Source organism: Pristiophorus japonicus, chromosome 7, assembly GCF_044704955.1.
Source record: "Pristiophorus japonicus isolate sPriJap1 chromosome 7, sPriJap1.hap1, whole genome shotgun sequence".
Taxonomy (NCBI): Eukaryota; Metazoa; Chordata; class Chondrichthyes; family Pristiophoridae; genus Pristiophorus; species Pristiophorus japonicus.
In genome coordinates this window covers 231,872,277-231,896,639 of record NC_091983.1, presented here as the reverse complement: position 1 = coordinate 231,896,639, position 24,363 = coordinate 231,872,277, and the positions used below count along the sequence as shown (strand labels likewise).

Here is a 24,363-nt window from a genome sequence, read left to right as displayed (position 1 = left end):
TTGTAACAATGAAGGAGGAAGAAGTGAGAAGTTTACAAATAAACATCGACACTGATAAAAAGGTCGCTGGAAAGTGAACATACAGAAACCCAAATACTTTCCACAGACTCTCCCTGTCCCGTGTGTCCGTGCCTGAGATTTATATTTCAGCTGACTTCAGTCAGAAATAAGAAACACATCTTTGAATTATTGATCTTTCCAACCTGTATATTTCAACTTGTTTTAACTCTCATTCGACATCCTGTCAACAGAGGCAGTAAATATTTCATTGAGGAAGTCTGTTGATATCATTGTTTGCTCAGGTTTCTTCCTGACAGTTGATGAGAAACAGGTTCGGAGAAATTTCAGAGTTTTTTTTAAAGGAAAGTTGAACTTTAGGTATGAGCTGCGGTTCAGTGGCAGCACTTCACCTCTGAGTCAGAAGGTCGTGGGTTCAAGTTGGCCCCAAAAGAATTGAGCCCATAATCCAGGCAGATACTCCCAGTGCAGTACCGAGTGAGTGATGTCATCTCATCCATGCACTGTCAGAGGGGGCAGTACTGAGGGAGTGCTGCACTGCCAAATGGAGTGAGGGAGGGAGTGAGGAAAGGAGGGAGTGGATGGACTGAGAGTGATGGAGTGTAACTGTTATATATGCAGACCATAGATATACTCTCTGTGTAGTCACTGTATAGTTACATAAGATGGAGACTTGTTAACTGATGTACCAGCAATAAGGTTTATACTGTGTATAAACTATGCTGGCGCCACTAGAGGGTGCAACTGGTGGAGACCGGGGTTTCCTGCTCCTGTGGCAGAGGCTGTCCATCAGAGGGCACTGCGGTGGGAGAACTGAGGGTCACCTGCATAGGTGTGCAGGGCCCAGTATAAAAGGCTGCCCACCAAGCTTGTGCCTGACTCTGGAGTTACAAATAAAGGACCAAGGTCACTACAGTTTGAGTACAACACATTGCCTTGTGGAGTCATTTATAATTGCATTATAGACAAAACATTAACAAGTGTGAGTGAGTGCTGCACTATCGGAGGTACCATCTTTAGGATGAAACATTAAACCGAGGCTCCGTCTGCCCTCTCAGGTGGGTGTAAAAGATCCCATTTCAAGATTTCGAAGAAGAGCGGGGGAATTATCCCCGGTGTCCTGGCCAATATTTATCCCTTGACCAACATCACGAAAACAGGTTGTCTGGTCATTATCACATTGCTGTTTGTTGAGAAAGTCCTTCATTGTCTGTGAGGTGCTTTGGGCCGTCCTGAGGGGGTGAAAGGCGATGTAGAAATGCAAGTCCTTTCTTTCTTTGTCCCAAAGCTGGACATGGGCCGAGCGGCTGGCGATTACAGAATGAATATTAGCAGCTGCCTGGGCCCCGCGGGGAGTCCGAGAGTCCAGTCCCCACTGACTGCCCATTCCTTCCGGCCTCTCACATCCAGTCGGGCTGGGTGGGCTCCGGCCTCGGTTCCACTTTGCCTTTCCCAGGGGTGGGAGCGGGGGAGGGGAGCGTGTTTTACTGGCGACGCAGTAAACGCTGGATCCTCCTGCGCTCTTCGCACCTTCCCGTGAGCGGCCATGGCGCTGGAAGCCGGTCAGAGCGGCGGGCGGCCGTTAGCGGTGGTTAGCAGCGCAGTCAGCGACAGCAGCACCCGGTGTAAGGTGGGGTCCCGCGGGGATTGGGAGACACACCCTCCCACTTCCTCCCTACACTGGCCTTTCTCACACAGGAGCCCGGTGTAGGGAGCGGGGCACACACACCTCCCATTGTCCTCACACACTCCTCCGTTCTCACACCGCGTCAGAAAGTTATCGCACACGCCCGCTGCAAGAGGTCAGAGAAAAGAAAGGTCAGGTCATAGAAACTCTCCCACGTTACAGATTGTTACAACTCTCTCTCACTTTTACAACAACTTGCATTTATATAGCATCTTAAATGTACTAAAACGTCCCAAGGTGCTTCACAGGTTATCAGACAAAATTTAACACCGAGACACAAAAGGAGATATTAGGACAGGGGACCAAAAGCTTGGCCCAAGAAGTAGGGTTTAAGGATTGTCTTATAGGAGGAGCGAGAGGTGGAGAGGTTCAGGGAGTGAAATCCAGAGCTTCGGGCCCAGGCAGCTGAAGGCACGGCCGCCAATGGTTGAGCGATTAGAGTCGGGGATATGCAAGAGGCCAGAACTGGAGAAGCACAGAGATCGTGGAGGGTTATGCAGCTGGAGGGGGTTACAGAGATAGGGAGGGGTGTAAGGCTGGAGGGGGTTACAGAGATAGGGAGGGATGTAGGGCTGGAGGGGGTTACAGAGATAGGGAGGGGTGTAGGGCTGGAGGGGGTTACAGAGATAGGGAGGGGTGTAGGGCTGGAGCAGGTTACAGAGATAGGGAGGGGTGTAGGGCTGCAAGGGGTTACAGAGATAGGGAAGGGTGTCGGGCTGGAGCAGGTTACAGAGATAGGGAGGGGTGTAGGGCTGCAAGGGGTTACAGAGATAGGGAAGGGTGTCGGGCTGGAGGAGGTTACAGAAATAGGGAGGGGTGTAGGGCTGGAGGGGGTTACAGAGATAGGGAAGGATGTGGGGCTGGAGGGGGTTACAGAGATAGGGAGGGGTGTAGGGCTGGAGGGGATTACAGAGATAGGGAGGGATGTAGGGCTGGAGGAGGTTACAGAGATAGGGAGGGGTGTAGAGCTGGAGGGGGGGTTACAGAGATAGGGAGTGGTGTAGGGCTGGAGCAGGTTACAGAGATAGGGAGGGGTGTTGGGCTGGAGGGGGTTACAGAGATAGGGAGGGGTGTAGGGCTGGAGGGAGGTTACAGAGATAGGTAGGTATGAGGCCATGGAAGGATTTGAACACAAACATGATAATTTTAAATTTGAGGCATTGCCAGACTGGGAGCCAATGAGGATCAGCGAGCACAGGGGGGATGGGTGAACGGGACTTGGTGCAAGTTAGGATGGGATTAAATATTGAGGCAGAGATTGAGGATTAAATTCTGTGTCCAATTATTCTGTCTAATTCTGGGCACATTAGGAAGGATGTCAAGGCCTTGGAGAGGGAGCAGAGAAGATTTACAGGAATGATACTGGGGATGTGGGACTTCAGTTATGTGGAGAGACTGGAAAAGCTGGGATTCTTCTCCTTCGAGCAGAGAAGGTTAAAGGGAGATTTAATAGTGGTGTTCAAAATTATGAAAGGTTTTTGATCGAGTAAATAAGTAGAATATGTTTCCAGGAGCAGGAGGGTCAGGGACCAGAGGTCACAGGTTGAAGTTAATTGGCAAAGGACCAGAGGGGAGATGGGAAGAGTTTATTTATGCAGCGAGTTGTTGTGATCTGGAATGCGCTGCCTGAAAGGGCGGTGAGAGCAGATTCAATCATAACTTTCAAAAGGGAATTGGATAAATATTTGAAAAGGAAAGATGTGCAGGTCTATTGGGAAAGAGCAGGGAGTGGGAGTAATTGGATCGCTCTTTCAAAGAGCCAGCACAGGCCCGATGGGCCGAATGGCCTCCTTCTGTGCTGTCTGATTCTATGACCCGCCCTCACTGAACTCCAGGCCTCCCTTTGCGAGGAGCTGTGCCACTAATTGTGTGGCAGGTGATGGGAGAGTCCAGGGGGATTCACTCACTAAAAGCCTCTGTGTTTCCCCCCACGGTATCTCTGCTATCGGATACTCTGCTGACCCTGACACCCAGAAGCCGGGGCGGAGTGAGGGGAGGGGCTGGTGCTGGAACGGTTACTTACCTCGACAGCCCCTGTGCCAGTAATATCCGGGCAGGCACCTGTCACACTTGGGCCCTGTCGCCCCCTCCTTACAGTCACAATATCCCGTGTCATTACAGCGATGGTGGAGCGAGCCATCAGGGTGACACTCACAGTCTGCAGAAACAAGACAACACACAAACTGCACACGGCTGTTCCCAATAAACACAGCGACACAACCTCAGCGACAGGAATGAGTGCGAGCCGGGACAAGGGAGGCTCAGACTGTGGGGGTGAAACAAGTCTCCAACACTTTACAAACAGCTTCAATCCTCCACACACTGACTGCACACGGCCCGTGTTCCACTCCCTGGGGCGACTGCACAGAATTAACGCAGGTTAACAAGGCCAGAAAAAACAAACCAGGTTCATCAATAGAGGATAGAATGCACAAGCACAGAAGTGATGTTAAACTTGTATCGAACTTGGAGCACTGGGCGCAGTTCTGGTCTCCGTATTATAAAAAGGACATAGAGGCACTGGAGAAGGTACAAAGTAGATTTACAAGGATGATACCAGAACTGAGACGTTGTACCTATCAGGAAAGGCTGACCAGGCTGGGGCTCTTTGCTGGTAAAGAGAAGACTGAGGGGTGACCTGATCGAGGTCTTTAAAATTGTGAAGCGGTTTGATAGGGTGGACGTAGAGAAGATGATTCCACTTGTGGGGAGTCAAAAACTAGGGTCATAAATATAAGATAGTCACTAATAAATCCAATAGGGAATGGAGGAGAAACTTCTTTATCCAGAGAATGGAACTTGCTCCCACAGGGAGTGATTGAGGCGAATAGTATCGATGCATTTAAGGGGAAGCGAGATAAACACATGAGGGCGAAAGGAATAGAAGGATATGCTGATTGGGTGAGATGAAGAGGGGTGGGAGGAGGCTCGTGTGGAGCATAAACACCGGCATGGAGCGGTTGAGCCGAATGGCCTGTTTCAGTGCTGCACATTCTGTGTAATTGTGTGTGTGGAGAATGGGAGGAGATGAGGAAATGGAGAGAGAGGATTGTTGGTGGACACTGGGGGGGAGGGGTAACATTGAGCAGAGGGAAGCGATGCTGCTACGATGCAGGATGGTCGTTTACCGAGAGTATAAACAACAGAGCCATGACCCACAAAGATTCGGAGAACAGGTTGCCACTCTGGATTTTCCCGGGGGACGGTCCCGCACTACTGGGGAGGAGTTGGCTTGCTGTCATGAACTGGAAATGGGCGATGTCAATGCAATTTGTTCTGTGGAGCGAGTATCATTCTCACAGCTCCTGCACATATTTGACTCATTATTTCAACCCGGCATCGGCACTTTCATGGGGACCAAGGTAGTGATTCACATAAACCCGGATGCCAGCCCAGTATACCACAAGGCCAGTGCGGTGCCGTACGTGATGCGGGAAAAGATAGAATGCAAATTGGACTGCCTGCTGAGGGAAGGCATCATCTCGCCAGTCGAATTCAGTGACTGGGCGAGCCCGCTCGTGCCGGTGCTCACGGCGGATGGGTCGGTCAGGATATGTGGCGATTACAAGGCCACCATCAATCGGGTATCACTCCAAGATCAGTACCCGCTACCGAGAGTGGAGGACCTCTTTGCGACGCTATCCGGTGGCAAACCTTTTTCAAAATTGGACCTGACCTCAGCTTACATGACCCCGGAGCTGGCAAGTGAGTCAAAGAAGCTGACCACCATCACGACACACAATGGGTTGTTTGAGTATAACAGATGTCCGTTCGGGATTCATTCGGCCGCGGCGATCTTTCAGCGAAATATGGAAAGCCTTCTCAAGTCGATTCCAAGGACAGTGGTCTTTCAAGACGACATCCGCATCACGGGTCGCGATATTGAACAACACCTCCATAACCTGGAGGAGGTGCTACGCAGACTGGACCGGGTAGGGCTGCGACTGAAAAAGGCGAAGTGCGTCTTCTTTGCTCCAGAGGTAGAATTCCTGGGGAGGAAGGTAGCAGCAGACTGGATCAGACCTACTGCGTCCAAAACGGAATCGATCCAGAGAGCCGTAACACGACGGAGCTGCGTTCGTTCCTGGGGCTCCTGAACTATTTTGGTAACTTTCTTCCCAAACTGAGCACGCTGTTAGAGCCGCTACATGTGCTCCTATGCAAAGGTCGTGATTGGGTCTGGGGGGACAGCCAGGAAAGGGCTTTTGATAGAGCACGCAATTTGTTGTGCTCTAACAAACTGTTAACGTTATATGACCCGTGTAAGAAACTAGTTTTAACGTGTGATGCGTCGTCCTATGGGGTCGGGTATGTGTTGCAGCATGTGAATGCCAATGGTCAGTTACAGCCTGCAGCTTATGCCTCCAGAAGTCTGTCCCAGGTAGAAAGGGGCTACGGGATGGTAGAAAAGGAAGTGCTAGCATGTGTATATGCAGTAAAAAAAAATGCATCAGTACCTGTTTGGCAGGAAATTTGAGCTGGAGACAGATCACAAGCCCCTAATGTCCCTTTTGGCCGACAACAAGGCCATAAATGCGAATGCATTGGCCCGCATACAGAGGTGGGCACTCACGTTAGCCGCCCATGACTACACAATTCGACACAGACCGGGCACTGAAAACTGCGCCGATGAACTCAGCAGGCTCCCACTAGCCACCACTGAGGGGGCAGCTGAGCATGATTCTGAGATGGTCATGGCTGTTGAAGCTTTCGAAAGCAAAGGCTCACCTGTGATAGCCCGTCAGATTAATGTCTGGACAAATAATGACCCGCTACTGTCTTTAGTTAAGAAATGTGTCCTGAATGGGGACTGGGCAGCCACGTACGGGGCAGGCCCTGAGGAGTTTAAACCTTTTCATAGGCGCAAGGATGAACTCTCGATTCAGGCCGATTGCCTACTGTGGGGAAACCGAGTAGTCATGCCCCAGAAGGGCAGAGAGGTGTTTATCAGAGAACTTCACAATGAGCACCCGGGCATTGTCATGATGAAGGCAATTGCCAGGTCATACGTTTGGTGGCCAGGGATAGACCTGGAACTTTGTGTTGGCAGATGCAACATGTGTGCTCAGCTGGGCAACGCAGCCAGGGAAGCCCCCCATAGACCTGGTCCTGGCCCGCCAAGCTATGGTCACCCATCCATGTGGACTACGCAGGTCTTTTCATGGGAAAAATGCTTTTGTTTGTAGTAGACGCTTACTACAACCATTATTAGTGTGCCATTTTAAATTGAAGCACATCCTCTGCCACGGTAGAAAGTCTACGGGCAATATTTGCCGCCCATGGTCTACCAAACGTCTTGGTCAGTGACAATGGCCCGTGCTTCACAAGCACTGAATTCCAGGACTTCATGGCAGGCAATGGAATCAACCATGTCAGAACAGCACCGTTCAAGCCAGCCTCAAACGGCCAGGTGGAACGAGCAGTGCAGATAATCAAACAGGGGATGCTCAGAATCCAAGGGGGTTCCCTACAAAGCTGCTTATCACGTCTCCTGTTGGCCAATAGATCCTGACCATACTCGCTCACAGAGGTTCCACCCGCAGAGCTGCTATTGAAAAGGATGCTCAAAACCAGGTTATCCTTATACACCCTACAATGAAAGAAATTGTTGAGAGCAGGCGTCAGTCGCAATGTGACTACCATGACAGGAATGCGAGGGCACGATGTATTGATATCAATGACCCTGTTTCTGTCCTTAATTACGCTGCAGGGCCCAAATGGCTTGCAGGCACTGTGATTGCCAAAGAGGGGAATCGGGTTTTGGTAGTTAAACTTACCAATGGACAAATCTGCCGCAAACACGTGGATCAAACTAAAAGGAGGTTCAGCAACCTCATAGAAGAAGCAGAGGAAGAACACGGCGTAGAGTTTATTCCACCACAGGTGACCGAACACCGGAACTAAGTGGAGGAGAGCCCAGTCACTGTGGGCAGTCCGGACAGTCCTGAGGCACCGCAAACAGCAAACACTCAGGCCAGCCCCAACCGGAGCCCCAACCGGAGCCCTAACTCAGGCGCTCTACAAGGGAGTGTAAACCACCAGAGAGACTTAACCTGTGATCCCAATAAGACTTTGGGGGGGAGGTGATGTCATGTATTCAACTGTCATTGTGACCCATGAATAAGCTGACCTAAGTTGTACACCTTGAGAACACTGACCACAGGGCGCGAACTTGTGGGAGACACACCTAACCTGGACTTTCCGGTAGAAAAGGGGAAGCTCCACCCACCGTCTGTCTCTTGAGGTCTTGGTAATAAAGGTAACTGGTCACAGAGTGACCTTCTCTCAAGTATGGGCCTCGTGTGCATTTATACTGTACAGTAAGGACATATTACAAACAACATACAAATTCCTGAAAAACAATGCAGACAGGGAGGCAATGATGATATCGTCAAAGCACAGAGCTTTTAATTTACCTCAACACAGCCTGGGCCAGGCCTCATCGCGAGGGAAAGCCTGGGCCAGGCCTCATCGCTAGGGAAAGTTTGAGTCGGTGCCTAGTCGCTGGGGAAAGGTTGGGTCGGGGGTCTAGTCACTGGGGAAAGGTTGGGTCGGGGTCTAGTCACTGGGGAAAGGTTGGGTCGGTGTCTAGTCACTGGGGAAAGGTTGGGTCGGGGTCTAGTCACTGGGGAAAGGTTGGGTCGGGGTCTAGTCACTGGGGAAAGGTTGGGTCGGGGTCTCGTCACTGGGGAAAGGTTGGGTTGGGGTCTAGTCACTGGGGAAAGGTTGGGTCGGGGTCTAGTCACTGGGGAAAGGTTGGGTCGGGGTCGAGTCACTGGGGAAAGGTTGGGTCGGGGTCTAGTCACTGGGGGAAGGTTGGGTCGGGGCCTAGTCACTGGGGAAAGGTTGGATTGAGGCTGGTCACTGGGGAAAGAGGGGCTGATTTCCGACGTGCTTTGCTCAGCCCTATTGAAGGTATTTTCTTTGTTTCTTTATCTTGTTTTGGGCTGAAAGCAGAAGGGTGAAAGAAGGTGAGAGCAGAGATTGTAACAGGAACTGACCTCGGCAAACGTTGTGGTGGTCCAGCTGTGCTGAAGGGTTTCGGTGGTAGCCCAGCCGACATAACTGGCAGTGTCGGCCTCTAGTGTTGTGCTTACAGCTCACGCAAATGGCGGTGGTGAGCAGCTCGAGGTAACTGCACCGGTTCGAATGGCCGAAGCATTCGCAGGCTTGCAGGGAAAAGACAGAGAGTGTAGACGGGACACAGGCAGTTTGCAGACTGTGAGAGGGTCACATGCTGCAGGAATGAGAGGTGGGGAGGAAATGGCAGGAATGGGAGGGAGGGAGGGAACACTGAGTCTTTTAGCAGTGAGGGGAAAACATCAGACTCCTGGCTAGTTACGGTTTGCATTGAATCAGGCAGATGGCAATGGATGGTCCCAATCCCAGGTTATAGATTCTGTGCCGGGTTTTACACAGCACTGCCAAGTTAGGGGCCTTTCAACTGTGGCTCAGTGGGCAGCACGTTCGCCTCGGAGTCAGAAGGTCATCGGTTCAAGTCCCATTCCAGAGACTTGAGCCCATAATCCAGACTGACGCTCCCAGTGCAGTACTGAGGGAGCGCTGCAGTTTCAGCGGGCAGTACTGAGGGAGTGCTGCACTGTGTGAGGGGGAGTACTGAGGGAGTGCTGCACTGTGTGAGGGGGAGTACTAAGGGAGTGCTGCATTGTGTGAGGGGGAGTACTGAGGGAGTGCTGCACTGTGTGAGGGGGAGTACTGAGGGAGTGCTGCACTGTAAGACGGGGAGTACTGAGGGAGTGCTGCACTGTGTGAGGGGGAGTGCTGCACTGTGTGAGGTGGAGTACTGAGGGAGTGCTTCACTGACAGAGGGGCAGTACTGAGGGAGTGCTGCACTGTGTGAGGGGCATTACTGAGGGATTGCTGCACTGCTGGAGTGGTAGTACTGAAAGACTGCTGCACTGCCAGAGGGACAGTACTAAGGGAGTGCTGCACTGTCGGAGGGAAAGTACTGAGGAAACACTGCACTGTTTGAGGGGCAGTACTGAGGGATTGCTGCCCTGCCGGAGGGGCAGTCCTGAAGGAACACTATATAAATGCAAATCCTTGCTTTCTCCTGTGCTCTGAGCCAGTCGCGGTGTTTGAGAGCTCCTACCTTGCTCTGGGATCGTGACCTCTCGTGATGAGATTCTTGGCCATTTGCGACCGAGCTTTGGGTCAGCTGCATGTGTCAGGAGAAATCAGCAATTATTAATCCCAGCTGGAGAACAACGCGCGTTCTGAACAGAACATCTCTACTGTGCGCACACACATCGAGTGGAGACTGTCCGGGATTGCAGGAGTATCCGAGAGACAAGCAAACAGACATTTCCATCTCCGCTACACCGCCAATCAGACAGAAACTCACACCGAGACTCGGGAGGAGATATTAGGACAGGTGACCAAAAGCTCGGTCAAAGTGGAAGGTTTTAAGGAGATTCTTAAAGGAGAAGAGAGAGGTGGTGTGGAGAGGTTTAGGGAGGGAATTCCAAAGCTTCGGACCCAGGCAGCTGGAGGCTTGGGAAGGCGTTAGCGATGGAGGAGGTTACAGAGATAGGGAGGGTTGTAGGGTGGGAGGGGGATATAGAGATAGGGAGGGGTGTAGAGCTGGAGGAGGTTACAGCGATAGGGAGGGGTGTAGGGTTGGAGGAGGTTGATGGAGATAGGGAGGGGTGTAGGGTGGGAGGGTTTATTGAGATAGGGAGGGGTGTAAGTTGGGAGGATTTACTGAGATAGGGAGGGCGTAGGTAGGAGGGTTTACTGAGATAGGGAGGGTGTAGGGTGGGAGAGTTTACTGAGATCGGGAGAGTGTAGGTAGGAGGGTTTACTAAGATAGGGAGAGTGTAGGGTGGGAGGAGGTTGATGGAGATTGGAAGGAGGTTTACTGAGATCGGGAGGAGAGTCGGGTGGGAGGACTTACTGAGATAGAGAGTGGTGGGGCCATGGAGGGATTTGAATGCGAGGATGAGAATTATAAATTGGAGGCGATGTTGGACTGGGAGCCAATGTCGGCTCAATCAATCACTTCCCCGGGGCTACTCACTGCCCGGGCTGTCGCTCGAAGCGGATCGATGGATAATTAGTGGAATCTGGTCCGCGGAGCGATGATTAAATGGGGTGAGGCCGTGACAGGCTGTTATTGTGGGATTTCGGTACATTCGAGTGGGTTGAGGGTTTGAAAGGCAAACTGTGTAATGCTGGATGTGACAGAGTCTCCCTGTTATTATTCAGTGTGACTGAATACAGCAACATCTCACTCAGTAATTCAGCACAAAATGGAGATTCATCGCCAGACATTAGAACTAGTTTGTCTTCAGTTCAGTTTGTGTCGGTGATGAAGGTTTTGAGTGTCGGTTCTAGCTGTACCTGGGCAGGAAAGGGGCAGGTTTGGGGTCAAAGTGTAACATTTCATCGAAGCTCCAGGTGCCTCAGACCCCCAGACCCGGTCAATGTGGTGGGTTATGGTCACTCTCGGTCAGTTTGGAGAGTTATGGTCATTCCAATCAGTGTGGGGAGTTATGGTCACTCCTGGTCAGTGTGGAGAGTTATGGTCACTCCTGATCAGTGTGGGGAGTTATGGTCACTCCCGGTCAGTGTGCGGAGTTATGGTCACTCCCGATCAGTGTGGGGAGTTATGGTCACTCCCAGTCAGTGTGGTGAGTTATGGTCACTCCCAATCAGTATGGGGAGTTATGGTCACTCCTGGTCAGTGTGGAGAGTTATGGTCACTCCCGATCAGTGTGGGGAGTTATGGTCACTCCTGGTCAGTGTTGAGAGTTATGGTCACTCCCGATCAGTGTGGGGAGTTATGGTCACTCCCGGTCAGTGTGGGGAGTTATGGTCACTCCTGGTCAGTGTGGGGAGTTATGGTCACTCCCGGTCAATGTGGGGAGTTATGGTCACTCCCGATCAGTGTGGGGAGTTATGGTCACTCCCAGTCTGTGTGGGGGGTTATGTTCACTCCCAGTCAGTATGGGGAGTTATGGTCACTCTGCTCCCGGTCAGTCTGGGTGTTGGTTCAGGGTTGCGATATGGCGGATGGTTTGGAATGACATTGACAGCATGCGAAGGGTTAAATAAATGGGAACAAGTTGACAGGAACAAAGGGGAACAGATTGAGGCCGAGACACTCACCCAGTTCCTATTCCTGCATCTGGGATTACGGGATTACAACAGGTCACCATTGATCTCGGCCTCAGCCACCACGTGGCTTTCTACAAATCTTCCCTCCACTTCCCACTGAGCATTCTCACTGAGACAGTGTTAAGAAGCATTTTCGTCTCAGCTAAGATGTGGGTCATATATATTACATCTTCCCTGCTTCATATCTGCTGCACCACTCGAGAAGATTATACTTTACTCCATAGATACACGGACAAGCAGACTCCTGATCCCAGCCCTGCTCACACCTACACTGCCTCACACCTTCACCTGTTCACACCTTCACCCGCTCACACTCTACCCCTGCTCACACTCGGCCCCCGCTCACACCTACACCTGTTCCTCGCTCACTGAGAGATGAGGGAGGTTTGAGGGAAGCGGATTATTCCCGATGCAGAAATGGGCTCTGGGTCAGCAGGTCACAGGTCACAGGTCAGAGAGTATAGGTCCAACTCACGGCCATTCGCCACGGGGTCAGGGAAGCCTGGAGAGGGAAAGAGAAACAAACAGAGTTAGAGAGACGTCTGATTAACAATCTTTATCGATAAACACATTAACACAACCCATTACACGGAGTGTTCATCAGATCGACGTCACTCAAACTCACGAACAAGGAACTGATGGGGGATTGGCGTGCTGCATCCTCTGAGCGATCACACCAGCCCTGTGTGAGACCAGGTAGAGTTGCTAAAGTGCTCCCGTAAGGTGAGTGTGAGAGTAGTACGTGGGGACGCTCCCACTACGTGCGATTAGTGTGTAAGTACGCAGAGTTAATACGTAAGGGCATCAGTGGTCACACACACCCCTCCCCCACTGCCCAGTCAGCTCACTATCCGGATATTGATCTCGGGACATTCCACACACAGCAATGGCCACAGATGTCCCTCACAATCTTCACTTCCTGATCTGCTTCAGATATTGATTACATAGAGGCTTATTCTCCTCTCACCCTCCCCAGCTGTTCCCCAGATGTTCATCCAGCTGTGAACATTCCATTCTCACATTAGTCTGCACCTCACTGCTGGCTCTGTATCTGTGGGTGTCCGGAGTAAGGTTTCAGCAAATTCAACACCTGCGGCTATTACAACCTCACCCTCTACATAATGCCAGCGATCCCCCTCGCTCACTGACCCCGACATTACATTGATAGAGGGCTTCAAAATGAGGAAGGGTTTTGATGGAGTGAATAAGGAGAAACTGTTTGCAAGGGCAGGAGGGTGGGTAACCCAAGGACACAGATTGAAGGTGATTGGCCAAAGACCCAGAGGGAGATGAGGATTATTTTTACGCAGCAAGTTGTTGTGATCTGGAATGCGCTGCCTGAAAGGGCGATGGGAGCAGATTCAATCATAACTTTCAAAAGGGAGTTGGATAAATACTTGAAAAGGCAACATTTGCAGGTCCATGGGGAAAGAGCGGGGAGTGGGACTAATTGGATAATTTTCCTTTCATTCTTTTTTTTCTTCGCTATATCTCTAATTCTTTCTCTCACTTTCCTTTTGTCTCTCTTACTTTCTGTCTCTCATTCTAACTTAATTTCTCTGCTTCTCTCTCTCCCTCTTTATCACTTTCTCTATTTCTCTGTTTCCCACTTTCTCTTTCTTTTTGTTTGTTCTCTCTTTCATTCTTTGCTTCTCTCTTTCTCCATCTCTGTCTCTTTCTCTCTCCGCCCCCCCACCCCCCCACCCTTTCCCTCAGTGTGGAGCTGTGGGCACGGACCCTATCTCTGTCCCTGGCTCTGTCCAATCTCCCGCTGTGAGTCTCTGTTCCCACATGAACACAATGACAAAGATGGGTGGGTTGTATTTTGGAGTCGGTGCATTGCCGGGAGTTGGGCTGAGAATGAAATGTGAAGGGAATCTGGTGCCGGCACTGGGCCGGGCCGGAGCAGCTCTGGTTACTCACAGACATTGGCCGTCCCTTTGGGGATTGGGAGGTACGAGCCCGCTCTCCACGCTCGGCCTTGAAAGCCTTTCTTGCATCTCTCGCAGTCCGGCCCCGTCGTGTTGTGCTCGCACTCGCAACTCAGCTTCCTCTTCTCCCAGATACAGTTGTTGGCGTGAAGATTGCACTTACACCTGGCAAAAAACAACAGCAAGCTGGTTTCAAATAAGCTGAGCAGCCGGGTTAGACTGGGGACTGGCCGCTCCGCGAGTCCGCTCTCCCTTTCCCAGCTTCGCTCTGCAAACAGCAACATTTTTCTCCCACTTACTGCCTTTCAACCCAGGCGGCGGGTCAGTTTCTGGGTGTGTTTCCGCTGATTGACGATTAGATTCTGGGCAGCAATAACAACACGTTAGGAGAGAGTTTCTGATCAGCTCCGGCCTTCCAGGCCCCTCAAAGGAAGAGCTTGCATTTATAGAGCGCCTCGCACAAGTTATTGCTTTTCAACAACAATAACACCTGCAACAACAACTTGCATTTATATAATGCATTTCGTCCCAAGGTGCTTCACAGGAGCGTAAATCAGATAAACTGACACCGAGCCACTTAAGGTGATATTAGGACAGGTGACCAAAAGCTTAGTCGAAGAGGTCAGTTTTAAGGAGCGTCTTAAGAGAGAGAGAGGTAGAGAGGGAGATGTTTAGGGAGGGAATTCCAGAGCTCAGGGCCCAGGCAGATGAAGGCACGGCCACCAATGGTGGAGCGAAGGGAGTGGGGGATGGGCAAGAGGCCTGTGGTGGAGGAGAGCAGAGATCTCGGAGGGCTGTTCCTGGTGTTGGAGGAGAGCAGAGATCTCGGAGGGCTGTAGGGTGAGAGGAGGTTACACAGATAGGGAGGAGGAGAGGCCAAGGAGCTGTTTAACTCACTGCGAGGGTGAAGCTTCATAATCCGCAGATTGTACGTTGCACATTCAGCAAATTGTCAGTTCTGGGCACTGTTTGCTGAACTAAGCAGATACTCAGGCAGTTCCTTGGAGTCACATTAACGGCAACGTAAACATTTTACTGCTCCTGTTCTCTAATTAGTATCTGAAGATTGTCCTCGGCTAAAAGTTGGAGCGAGCCTCCCAGAAGCTGAGTGTGGAATAATGAGGGAATGGCTCCAAGCCCTGGAGATTGTGTGATGGGAGAATGGGAACTCACTCACACAGACTGAATATAGATCCAACACGAAGGAAGCCTTCAGTCACAATCATTCCTCAAATCAGGAAGGGCTTGGATCGAGTAAATGGGAGCAACTGTTTCCAGTGGCAGGAGGGTCGGGGAACAGAGGTCACAGGTTGAAGGTAATTGGTAAAAGACGCAGAGGGGAGATGAGGAGAGTTTATTTATGCAGCGAGTTGTGATCTGGAATGCGCTGCCTGAAAGGGCGGTGGGAGCAGATTCAATTGTAACTTTCAGAAGGGAATTGGATAAAATACTTCAAGGGAAAGATTTGCAGGGCTATGGGGAAAGAGCGGGGAGTGGGACTAATTGGATATCTCTTTCAAAGACCGGCACAGGCCCGATGGTCTGAATGGCCTCCCCCTGTGTTGTGTGATCCTCTCACTCTCTGAATCCTGATCAGCCTGGAGCTCGGCAGTGCTGAGAGTAAAGGGACAGACTCTGCTCGCTCCGTGCTACTCGATTGGCTGAACACTGAGCAGGAACTCGCTGACTCATCGCCAGCCAGCCAGCAGGACTGTGAAAGCTCGCTAACGGGCCCATCACCAGCGGCAGGGAGAGCTTGCACAGTGCTGGTCTGTGCCCACTGTCGCAGGGCCATTCAGGGAAGCTCAAACACCCGACACAGGGGCAGCTGACGGTGCCCAGTGGGCCGGGGGAGGGATCCCCATCTATCGCTGACAAATCTCCCCAGTTACCCAGCGTTCACATCGGAACAGGAGGAGGCCATTCAGCCCCTCGAGCCTGCTCCGCCATTCAATGGGATGATAGCTGATCTGTGACCTAACTCCATTCACCCGCCTTTGCCCCATATCCCTGAATACCATTGGCTGATAAAATCTATTAATCTCAGATTTAAAATTAACAATTGATCTTGCATCAACTGCTGTTTGTGGAAGAGAGTTCCAAACTTCTACCACCCTTTGTGTGTAGAAGTGTTTCCTAATTTGACTCCTGAAAGGTCTGGCTCTAATTTTTAGATTTTCTCCCTACTCCTAGAATCCCGAACCAGGGGAATAGTTTCTCTCTATCTACCCTTTCAGTTTCCCTTCATAACTTGAAAACTTCATTCAATTCACCTTCTAAATTCTAGGAACACAACCCTAGTTTGTGTAATCTCTCCTCGTAATTAGATGTTGGCCCTGATAGACTGCCCTTCAGATGTTCATTGAGATTGTGTGCCAGATGTTAACTCCGATATAGTGCCCTCCAGATGATAACTGCTAGAGTGCCATGCCAGATGTTATCCCTGATAAAGTATCCCAGATGTTAGCTCTGATAGAGAACACCAGCTATTTGCTCTGATGGAGTATCACCAAGTTCATAGACTGAGAGTATCCCCCAGATGTTGGCCCTGATAGAGTTCCCCAGATGTTGCCTTGATAGAGTGCCCCAGATGTTCTCCTTGATAGTGCCCCCAGATGTTGGCCTTGTGAGTGCTCCCAGATGCTGGTCCTGATAGAGTGCCCTGAAATGTTGAAACTGAGTGCCCCCAGATGTTGACCCTGAGCTCCCCCAGATATTGACCCTGTGAGTGCCCTCTCAGATGTTGGCCACGTGAGTTACCCCAGATGGTGACCCTATGAGTGCCCCAGATGTTGGCCCTGTGAGTGCTCCCCAGATCTTGCCCCTGTGAGTTAACCCCAGATGGTGTCCCTGTGAGTTAACCCCAGATGTTGACCCTGTGAGTGCCCCCAGATGTTGACCCTGAGTGCCCCCCCCCCCGATGTTGGTCCTGTGAGTGCCCCCAGATGTTGTTCCTGTGAGTGCCCCAGATGTTGGCCTGACAGGGCACCCCCCGGGTGTGAAATGTGGGATCTGCGACTCTGGCCAGAAGGAGCGAGGAGCTCTCACCGGCCATGAATGTCCAGGTTGGAGATGGCGTAAAAGTATTTGGAGAGGTTGTGCTGGTCAACACTGGTGGCCCCAGTGGCCGGCCGGAGCAGCCTGACCCGCAGGTCGGTCAGGGTGAAGAAGTCCCTCAGGTCCTTGGTGGTGTCCAGCTGGCCGTACAGTGAGGCCATGTCCTGGAGACGGGGCCCCCCGAACAGGGCAAAACGCTCCTGGATCTCGAAGCGGACCATCTTGTCCACCTTCCACACGTAGCCCCTGGAGTACTCCTCCGTGCAGATGATATCCAGCACCGAGGCCGGGCTCAGATCCCGGGCACTTCTCGGCTCCATCCCGAAGGAGGTGAGGCAGTCGGCCGCGTAGAACTGGTAGGGTTGCCACGTCCGGCCGTGGTCCAGAGACTTCTCCAGGACCATCTGCTCCGGCCGGCCTGACTCGAAGGTGATGACTATGTCCTCGGTCAGCTCGATGGTCTTGCCCCAGGACAGAGTGATGTTGATCAGGAGGGGCTCGGGGAAACTCCTCCAGGAGACACTTTGCCAAAAGGTGTTGGGAATCCGCCCCTCATCATCCAGCATCAGCTCAAGCGGGTGTGCGAGCTCGGGCGTGTGAGCATCACACTCGTTGTTGCACATGTACGGGTTCTCCTGGAAACAGAGACGGAACAACACGGGTTAGATACAGAGTGAAGCTCCCTCTACACTGTCCCATCAAACACTCCCAGGGCAGGTACAGCACGGGTTAGATACAGAGTAAAGCTCCCTCTACACTGTCCCATCAAACACTCCCAGGGCAGATACAGCACGGGTTAGATACAGAGTAAAGCTCCCTCTACGCTGTCCCATCAAACACTCCCAGGGCAGGTACAACACGGGTTAGAGACAGAGTAAAGCTCTGCACTGTCCCATCAAACACTCCCAGGGCAGGTACAGCATGGGTTAGATACAGAGTAAAGCTCCCTCTACACTGTCCCATCAAACACTCCCAGGACAGGTACAGCACGGGTTAAATAAAACCCCAGGTCTGGACGGAACACTTCTGTGCTTTTTAAATGAATCTGGGGAAGAAATAGCAGGGGCACATATTTATTAATTAGTTTGAAAAAGGTGTCATACCCGAGGACTGGAAGATAGCTAACATAATACTTATATTTAAGAAGGGAGATAGAACATGTTCAGGGAACTGTAAACCCGTCAACTTAATATCGGTGGTTGGAGAAATAATGGAATCCTTACTAAAGGAGAATATAGAATAACATTTAGAGAGCAAAAGTATAATAATGAATAGTCAGCATGGAGTTCAAAAGGGAAAGTCTTGCTTGACCAACCTCATTGCATTCTCTGAAGAGGTAACAGAGAGAGCAGACAAGGGTAATGTAGTAGATATAATTTATCCAGATTTCCAAAAGAACTTCGATAAGGGACCACATAATAGACTAATGAATAAGGTCAGAGAATGCAGTCAGGGAGCCAGTAGCAGAATGGATAGCTCGCTGGCTTCAGGACATAAAGCAGAGAGTAGGGGTAAAGGGCAGCTATTCAGAGTGTCAGAAGGTAGAAAGTGGGATCTCCTCATCTCCCCTCTGGTACTTTCACCAATCACCTTCAATCTGTGTCCTCTGGTTACCGACCCTCCTGCCACTGGAAACAGTGTCTCCTTATTTACTCAATCAAAATCCCTTCATGATTTTGAACACCTGTATTAAATCTCCCCTTAACCTTCTCTGCTCTGAGGAGAAAATCCCAGCTTCTCCAGAATCTCCACATAACTGAAGTCCCTCATCCCTGGGACCATTCCAGTAAATCTCGTCTGCACCCTCTCCAAGGCCCTATCATCCTTCCTAAAGTGTGGTGCCCAGAATTTGGACACAATTCTCCCGCTGGGCTCTGCCTCCACCACCCTTTCAGGCAGTGCATTCCAGATCCTAACCACTCACTGCGCAAAAACAATTTTCCTCAAGTCGCCTTTGGTTCTTTGTCAATCACCTTAAATATGTGTCCTCTGGTTCTCGAGCCTTCCGTCAATGGGAACAGTTTCTCTCTATCTACTCTGTTTCGACCCCTCATGACCATGAACACCTGTATTAAATCTCCCCTTAACCTTCTCTGCTGTAAGGAAAACAATCCCAGCTTCTCCAGTCTCTCCCTGTAACTGAAGTCCTCCATCCCTGGGACCAGGAACGAGCCCCAGCCTATTCAGCCTTTCCCCATAGTTAGATCCTCTCAGTTCCCCAATCATCCTTGGGAATCGTTTTGAGCAAAATAAAATGGACTGTAAAGAGACCAGGGATCTGACATTTGGATAGATTTCTGACATGACGACATTTTGGAAGTTTTCTTTGTTTCGATTTTCCAAAGTTCATGTTCAGTGAAAGAATCTCCGACCTCAGACCTTCAGAGATGGGAAAATGAGTCTCACTGCAGCTGTCTGTTTGGGTTAGAGAGAGAGAGAAAGGGCGAGAGTTTTGTGGGCAGAATGATTAATGGGATCTTGTCTTTTTATCGTCTATTGTTAAAACAATCCCTTATTTGTGCTCAGGCCATACCCCTGGGCTCTGTGTGTCGGACCCTCGCCCAGCCTGTGGGCCTAATGATGCTTTACCTCAGGCTGGTTTGTGAGGGAGCAGTTGGAGGTGGCAGGGCTCCCTCGGGGTCACTTCAGGTCATTGACCTTCCGCGGTGAAGCAGCGATGGACACAGCGGCAGCTCCACATGTTGTGATCTGGAATGCGCTGCCTGAAAGGGCGATGGCAGCAGATTCAATCGGGAATTGGAGAAATACTTGAAGGGGAAAGATTTACAGGGCTGTGGTGAAAGAGCAGGGAGTGGGGTGAATTGGGTAACACTTTCAAAGAGCCAGCACAGGCATGATGGGCCGAATGGACTCCTTCTGTGCTGCATCATTCTATGATGCTGTGATTTTAAGTCGGGACACTGTGTGACTCGAGGGGAACTTGGAGGTGATGGTGTTCCCAGGCACCTGCTGCCCTCGTCCTTCTAGGTGGTAGAGGTGGCGGGTTTGGGAGGTGCTGCTTAAGAAGCCTTGGCGAGTTGCTGCAGTGCATCCTGTGGATCGGACACACTGGGACTCTGCCTGACATCGGCAAAACAGAATCAGCCCGACATCCTTTTCCAAATGATCAGACAGCTCGCCTGTTACACCCTCATCCCCAGCAAGTGGCTGTTGCAGCAATCAATAAAACTAATGTGTGTGATAAAGATGGAGAGCGCGGCAATATACAGAGATCATAGAGATTAATGAATCTACAATTGTCACAGCATCGACTAAAGGCAGTGACTAAAGCCGCATATTGGATTGGTTATTTTTAATACTCGATGCAGAAGGAATGGAGTGAACATTAGTACCAGAATCCTAAAGCTGTGTAAAGTATGAATGAATAATGGAACGGTGCAGATGTGACGTGCTCCTGAATTGCCGTGTCCTCGGGACATAATTAACAGCACCATGCCCCAGCGCTACAACTGACCTCCGACTGCTCCATCACTGTGTGTCCCAGGCCGTGGTCTTTGTTGGTGAAGGCACCATAAAGATTCAGGCTCAGGTCACCAGCCATGCCCGGCCCATCCAAACCTGGCTCACCTTCTTGTTCCCTACTCAGCCTCACCCCTCCTCACACTACCCTTTCACAAGACTTCAGCCTCATCCCTAATCTGAGGCCCTTCTCACCTCATCCCACCGTTCACACATGCACTGTGAGCAGCCACGCAGATTCAAATGCACGTTTACACACATCCACACAGCAGCAGCTATTCAACTATGGAAGGCACATGTGGCACACGATGAGCTGCACACTCACTCACACCTTCTTGTGCTTCTTACTGCAGGTGAAACTAGCTCACAACAGGAGAGAGCAGCAGTGCACCGGTGGAGGGGAGCCTGACATACAAGCCCTCAGTGACGTGGAGGAGCGAGTGTCCATCCCCATGGGCACACCAGTTGGTGCGGTAGTGGCCGGAGAAGCAGCGCCCCCTGTGGACCGTGACGGTATGTGAATGCCCTTTGGCATTTCTGTGAGATCCTTGAACCTTGACAGCAAACGCCGTCCACTTCAACTGACGGGGAAGATGAAGAGGAAGGTGAGGAAAGTGTGGTGCCTGTGTGGGACCCTCCATCAGTTGCTCCGTGTGGGGACACCACCTTGGTGGAAGAGCCAACATTCCTGGGCTTTGAAGAGCCTGAGGCTCCTGACTCCAGTGGCATACAGCAGCGCCCAGAGCGAGGGGAAGTTCGGGGGCCATCTCCCCGGACAGTGAGTCGGCCTATCAGTCCTGCTCAGAGACAGTCAGACGTGGACCTGGACTTGGAGGCTATGTCCAGAGAGTCCATGCAAATGCACCGCGAGCCAATGGGTGCATTGGAGAAGGTCCCGCAGAGCATGGATACACTTGCACTGAGGTTGGGGGAGACCGCCTCAAGCATTGTCCCTGCCTCTCAGCAGTTCAATGAACCCATCCTTGCCCATTTACAGAGGGAGATGGACTCAACCAGCGACAGTGGAGTCGCAGAGGGGAGAGCGCGTGCCATGGTTGACGTGGCAGCAGCTATCGCATCACAGACCCAAGCCACGCAAGGCCTTTGTGATGTGATACTGTCAATGATTGTGGCAACAACTCTCAGAACGCTGCGTTTGAGACTCAGGCTGTCCTGAGTCAGTCACAGAGTGATGCCATGCAAACACTGACTGCTGCCATCCTCTCTGTTCCCCACAGTCCAACGGGGAGGTAACGGTGCCGAAGGAGGCCAGTAATCCGCGCTCCCGCATATTGCTCCAGATGTTGAGGCTCCGCCCTGGGGGAGGTGGCAGTGGGCCGTGGGAAATGGAACTTGTTGTCTTTGCTCAAGATGACAGCATTCTGGCTCCCACCACTGCCACTCTGCCTTTGCACCTGCTGCGGTCTACACACCAGCCAACCTAGACTGCTGCCGCCGATGCTGAGGTGGTGCAGTCTGCAGCCGGGCCTTCTAGGCCCAGAGCTGGTCCAATGTATCCTACTAGGCCATCTGTAGTGTCTGTGTTAAACACACAGCAGCCCTCAAGCAGCCTTGCTGCAGGCACTGAAGCAACATTGAGGAGGAGCAGGAGATGTGGGAGGGGGTTAAGCTAAGGGGTAGCAAATGCCAGAGCTAGTCTCAATAAAAACTTTGGCCACAATGGAGAGATGGCCTCATCCTGTAAATATGTTTGTCATGATCTGGTTGCAGTTTTTGAGGCCTGCTATTGTTGTAAGTGTATGTGCCTAATATGGCACATGGGTACTGTTGAGGAATGACAAATGGCAGGGGCCTGTGTACAGATATTGTTGAGGTTAATTGTGTGTTATGGTGTTTCAAGGGGCCGTTGTTAAATGTTTATTGGTTGCTGGTCAGGGGTTGTGTTGTGTTGTTGGAGAACCGATGTATGATGAGCCGCTGACATGTGGCCCTTGTATCGGGAGCAGTGCCACGGTGTCTCCTCCGTGGCTGCTGCACCTCCTCCTCTGGCTGACCAGTCGGGGCCTCGCCAGGCTACTGTTCCTCTTTCTCCTCCTCCTGAGTTGGGGCTGCACTTCCCGCTGGTAAGGCCTGGGCCCTCATGATGGCCAAGTTGTGCAACATGCAGCACACCACAATGAATAGCGACACCTGTTGAGGAAAGTATTGAAGGCTGCCTCCAGAGCGGTCCAGGCTTCGGAAACGCTGCTTGAGCACCCCTATTGTCTGCTCGATGTTGTTGTGAGTGGCCGCATCTTGGATCTTTGGATCCAGACCGCTCAAAATGGAGGAGAAGCATCCGAGAAGGCGACGAACACATCGAGTCTCTTTGCCGGGAGAATGCGGAAGCCAAGTACAAACAGCAGAAGGTGCGTACGACAACCCAAGCACCCCACCCACCCGTCCCTCTAACCACCATCTACCCCACCTGTGACAGAGACTGTGGATCCCACATTGGTCTCATCAGTCACCTGACAACTCATTTCAATGTGGAAGCAAGTCATCCTCGACTCCGGGGGACTGCCTAGGAAGAAGAGAAGAATTAAACATCACCATACAGCCCAGGGAGAGAGAGACACAACAGGCTCCTGCTGTGTGTGGCTGCATCAACGCGGGAAGGGAAGATATTTCAATATAAGGATCATGTATTACAGAAACTGCTCCTGCAACACTGGAGCATAAACGGAGCATCTTATGAATCATTGTTCTTTCTACAAATCCACTCATCCCTTGACATTTATTTCGGGGGTTTAAGTGTTGCTGTCTCGGATTTACACTGTGTGGTGTGACGAAGAGCCTGTCGTTATCACTAACTAAACCACTCGCTATCAGCACGGTTCAGTCCCCTGGTTAATGATATTAATTAGTGTATTATTGAGTACAGAAGTTAGTGGCTCCATAAAGTACAATCCCACAGATTGATGTCACTTCCCATCACCCAGTAATCAGGAACTTTGTTGGAGTTAATGTTCGAGCAGAGTTGCTCAGTTAGCAGCATTTAGTGGGCCAGTACTGAGCTGAAAGATTACATAGGATTACTTATAGGATTACATATAGGATTACATAAGATACACGGCACAGAAACAGGCCATTCGGCCCCACCAGTCCATGCCGGTGTTTATGCTCCACTCGAGCCTCCTCCAGTCTTTCCTCATCTAAATCTATCCACAACCCTCTATTCCCGTCTCCCTCATACGCTTGTCTAGCCCCCCTTAATGCATCTACACTATTCGTTTTAACCACTCCCTGTGGTAGCAAGTTGCACATTCTCACCACTCTTTGGGTACAGACGTTTCTTCTGATTGGATTTCTTGGTTCTGTCTGTATCCACTCTATCAAACCCTTTCAAAATTTCAAAGACCTCTATTAGATCATCCCTCAGCATTCTCTTTTCAAGAGAAAAGTGACCCAGCCTGTTCATCCTTTCCTGATATGTATACCCTCTCATTTCTGGTATTATCCATCTCCCCACGGTCCACAGTGGGTCAGGGAGAGGGTCCTCTCCACACGGCCCACAGTGGGTCAGGGAGAGGATCCATCTCCCCACGGCCCACAGTGGGTCAGGGAGAGGGTCCTCTCCACACGGCCCACAGTGGGTCAGGGAGAGGATCCATCTCCCCACGGCCCACAGCTCAAGGAGAGGGTCCTCTCCCCACGGCCCACAATGGGTCAGGGAGAGGCTCCATCTCCCCACGGCCCACAGTGAGTCAGGGAGAGGGTCCTCTCCCCACGGCCCACAGTGGGTCAGGGAGAGGGTCCTCTCCCCACGGCCCACAGTGGGTCAGGGAGAGACTCCTCTCCCCACGGCCCACAGTGGGTCAGGGAGAGAGTCCTCTCCCCACGGCCCACAGTGGGTCAGGGAGAGAGTCCTCTCCCCACGGCCCACAGTGGGTCAGGGAGAGGGTCCATCTCCCCACGGCCCACAGTGGGTCAGGGAGAGGGTCCTCTCCCCATGGCCCACAGTGGGTCAGGGAGAGAGTCCTCTCCCCACGGCCCACAGTGGGTCAGGGAGAGAGTCCATCTCCCCACGGCCTACAGTTGGTCAGGGAG

The 24,363-nt window shown here is 51.4% G+C and overlaps 1 pseudogene; it reads right to left on the bottom strand.

The window, feature by feature from the left end:
- Positions 1 to 1,581: 1,581 nt before the first annotated feature.
- LOC139266953 (netrin-G1-like) overlaps positions 1,582 to 24,363 on the bottom strand; it is a 30,077-nt pseudogene continuing 7,295 nt past the window's right edge.